The sequence below is a fragment of the Pseudophryne corroboree genome, chromosome 12, assembly GCF_028390025.1.
Source record: "Pseudophryne corroboree isolate aPseCor3 chromosome 12, aPseCor3.hap2, whole genome shotgun sequence".
NCBI lineage: Eukaryota > Metazoa > Chordata > Amphibia > Anura > Myobatrachidae > Pseudophryne > Pseudophryne corroboree.
Genome location: NC_086455.1, coordinates 91718280 through 91722344, shown reverse-complemented (window position 1 = coordinate 91722344; position 4065 = coordinate 91718280).

The window sequence follows — 4065 nt, the reverse complement described above, 5'->3', positions numbered from 1 at the left end:
GATCTCCTGGACAAGTGGTCGGGATCTCACCTCCACATGCACCAGAGAATTCGTCTGTCGCCAAGGGCAAGGATTTCACTCCTCTAGTGGCTCCAGTTGCCTCAACTTCTGGAGGGCCGCAGGTTCGGAATTCAGGACTGGGTCCTTCTAACCACGGATGTGAGCCTCCGGGGCTGGGGAGCAGTCACTCAAGGAGTAACCTTCCAAGGACGGTGGTCAAGCCTGGAAGTCGGCCAGCCCATTAACAATCTGGAACTAAGAGCCGTCTACAATGGTCTTCTTCAGGCGGCCCCTCTTCTGAGAAATCAGGCCATTCAAATGCAGTTGGACAACGTAACAACAGTAGCTTACATAAACCGACAAGGCGGAATGAAGAGCAGAGTGGCAATGTCAGAAGTGACAAGAATACTCCTCTGGACAGAAAAGCACGCGTTGGCGCGCTGTCAGCCATCTTCATTCCGGGAGTAGACAACTGGGAAGCAGACTTCCTCAGCAGACACTATCTACATCCAGGGGAGTGGGGTCTCCATCCAGAGGTGTTCACAGAAATAACAGACCTTTGGGGTTTGCCCCAAATAGACATTATGGCCTCTCGTCTCAACAAGAAACTTTGGCGTTATTGTTCCAGGTTGAGGGACCCACAGGCAGTGGCAGTGGAAGCCCTGGTGTCTCCGTGGGTGTTCCAGTCAGTGTATGTGTTTCCATCACTCCCGCTCATCCCAAGAATCCTAAAGCTCATAAGGAGAACAAGGGTTCAAGCGATCCTCATTGCCCCAGACTGGCCAAGAAGGGCTTGGTACGTGGACCTTCTGAATCTACTGCAAGAAGAGCCAAGGCCTCTTCCTCTTTGGGAGGACTTGCTGCAACAGGGGCCGTTCGCCTATCAAGACTTACCACGGCTACGTTTGATGGCATGGAAGTTGAGCGCCTGATACTTGTTCGGAAGGGTATTCCGAAGAAGGTTATTCCTATCTTGATACAGGCTAGGAAAGGGGTAACGTCTAAACATTACCATTGTATTTGGAAGAAATATGTCTCTTGGTGTGAATCCAAGAAGTTTCCGACGGTGGAGTTTCAACTGGGACGTTTCCTCCTATTCCTGCAAGCATGAGTGGATATGGGCCTGAGGTTGGGTTCTGTAAAGGTCCAGATTTCGGCCCTATCCATTTTCTTTCAGAAACAATTGGCTGCCCTCCATGAGGTTCAGACCTTTTTGAAGGGAGTTCTGCATATCCAACCTCCCTTTGTACCGCCTATGGCGCCCTGGGACCTTAACGTGGTGTTGCTGTACCTCCATTCGGATTGGTTTGAGCCTCTACAGGAAGTAGAGGTCAAGTTTCTTACATGGAAGGCGGTCATGTTGTTGGCCTTAGCTTCTGCTAGACATGTGTCCGAGCTGGGGGCTTTATCCTGTAAAAGCCCTTACTTGATCTTCCACGAAGATAGAGCTGAGCTCCGGACACGTCAGCAGTTTTTTCCAAAGGTTGTGTCGGCGTTCCATATCAGCCAACCTATTGTGGTGCCAGTGGCTACTGACTCCTCAATTACATCAAAGTCCTTGGATGTCATAAGGGCTCTGAAGATATATGTGAAGAGAACTTCTCCTCACAGAAAGTCGGACTCTCTGGTTGTCCTATATGATCCCAAGAAAATTGGGTGTCCTGCTTCTAAGCAGATGATCTCTCGCTGGATCAGGTTCACTATCCAGCATGCTTATTCTTTGGCAGGACTACCGTGTCCAAATTCTGTTAAGGTCCACTCTACTTGTAAGGTGGGGTCTTCCTGGGCGGCTGCCCGGGGTGTCTCCGCAGTGCAACTTTGCCGAGCTGCAACTTGGTCTGGGTCGAACACGTTTGCAAAGTTTTACAAGTTCGATACTTTGGCCTCTGATGATCTGAAGTTCAGTCAATCAGTTCTGCAGGAGCCTCCGCACTCTCCCTCCTGTTCTGGGACCTTTGGTACATCCCCATGGTACTAATGTGGACCCCAGCATCCTTTAGGATGTAAGAGAAAATAGGATTTTGGTTACCTACCAGTAAATCCTTTTCTCGTAGTCCGTAGAGGATGCTGGGCGCCCACCCAGCGCTTCGATTTCCTGCAAAGGTTTATTTGGTTCAGTACCACTTTGTTTTAGTTGAGTACTGCGTTGTTACTTGGTAAGTAATGATTCAGCAGTTGCTGAATGTTCAAGCTACGCTGGCTTGACGTGCCTTGTATGTTTGAGCTGGTTTGAATCTCACTACTATCTGTGTATAATCCTACTCTCGAAGTATGTTGTCTCCTCGGGCACAGTTTCTAGACTGAGTCTGGTAGGAGGGGCATAGAGGGAGGAGCCAGCCCACACTCTCAAACTCTTAAAGTGCCAATGGCTCCTGGTGGACCCATCTATACCCCATGGTACTAATGTGGACCCAAAGCATCCTCTACGGACCACGAAAAAAGGAATTACCAGTAGGTAACCAAAATCCTATTATATACTTGTATGTTTTGAAACCAGATTATGACAATTTAATTGTCCATAAAAAAAGTTATTCCATTATAAAGTGTTCAAGCAGCATACATTACATGCATCAGGCAGCAGTACAGTGCAGCATGGGAGACATCCTCCAAATCACCCTGACAGCTATCAGGGTGATATATAGGTCAGGGTATTATATAACATCTTGGTTAGTTTTTCACTAACACCTCTGTTAGTTTATCTAAACTGGTCACAGCTTCTACTACAACAGATCCAGTCCACAGAACAGGTCTTTGGTACTCTAACGACCTGAATGTACTTGAGTCTGACCCGTTCCGCACAGATCAGTTTATCTGTAAGATGCTCCTGTAACTCTCATTTGCAGATAGGGGCTTCCGCCAATTCCCATGCAAACACTCTTGCCACAGAACATTTTTGGTTCTCTTACAGGGAAGTTACCAGGATATTGTGGTAACTATCACAATGTGTATCATCAGTATTTACATATGGTTCATGCCTTCACAATGGCTATGCTTTCCTGAAGGTAGTCTGGTAATTTTTTGTCAGGTGGACAGGGCACCCGTTTAGGTTGACCACAGCATTTCGCAGTAAGTTCCCCTACCATTCTCCTGTTCTTTGGTATGGCGACTCAAAAATTGTGTTGATCTCTGGAATAATGTTTTCTGGTTTGCGTCTTTCTCTATTTTCATCTCTCCATTACCTTCTATGTGGGACTCTACATGGGACTCTACATAACGACACCCTCGGGGATGCCATGTTTGCTACTTTCCCATGTTGCTTGTGGTCCTTGCAGTATTCTTTTAGTCCCCTTCTTGCCTTACTTCTGGGCAAGGTGCTATAAACATTGTTTTTTGCCATACACATGAGGGTGGCAGTTTTTCCATTACCTTTTGGTTCCTCCACTCAAGCGGTCAGTGGTCCTCAGGTTGGTGTTTTGAGTGCCTATTACGTACTAGGATCTCACATCGGCTTTACATCCTCTAGCTATTTTGTGAGTCTGTGTCTTGCTGTTTTTCTTCTGCATAGCCAACTATTTTAGGCCATGGCTGCACTCTCACAAAGTGTTTACTGAACTCTGTGGATGCTGTTGGGGCAGGGTCAATGGTTCATGCCCTTCACGCATACTATAGTGCACCTCTCTCATGCTGTTACTGCTGGTTTCAGCAGACTTCTACTTTTCTGCAGCAGGCTCTCCTAGCCTGGACCGTTGGTCCCGGATTCTCCCTGTGAGTCCTCAGCAGTCTGCTGGATGTTTCCTCTAGGCTTCACTAAGCTTCTTATCCGTATCTTTTTTAGACTGCTTGTGATTGTTACCACGCTGGCTCCTTTTCTTCGGCATGGCCCATTCGTGTACCCCACATCTTCGTTTCCAGTGTGTGTGTTTCAGGCCGCGTTCTTGCAGCACACCGATCTCTCTGAAGTTTTTAATTCCTGCTATACTTTAGGCCAGATAACCAGTGTTGGCTACACTCTAGCATCGCATTTTGCTCTCTTTTGTAGCTTGGTGTGCGTGCAGAGATTCTCATTTTCCTCCTGGTGGCCATCCCGTCTCCTTCTGTTCGCAAGGTGCGAATATGTGCTGGTCT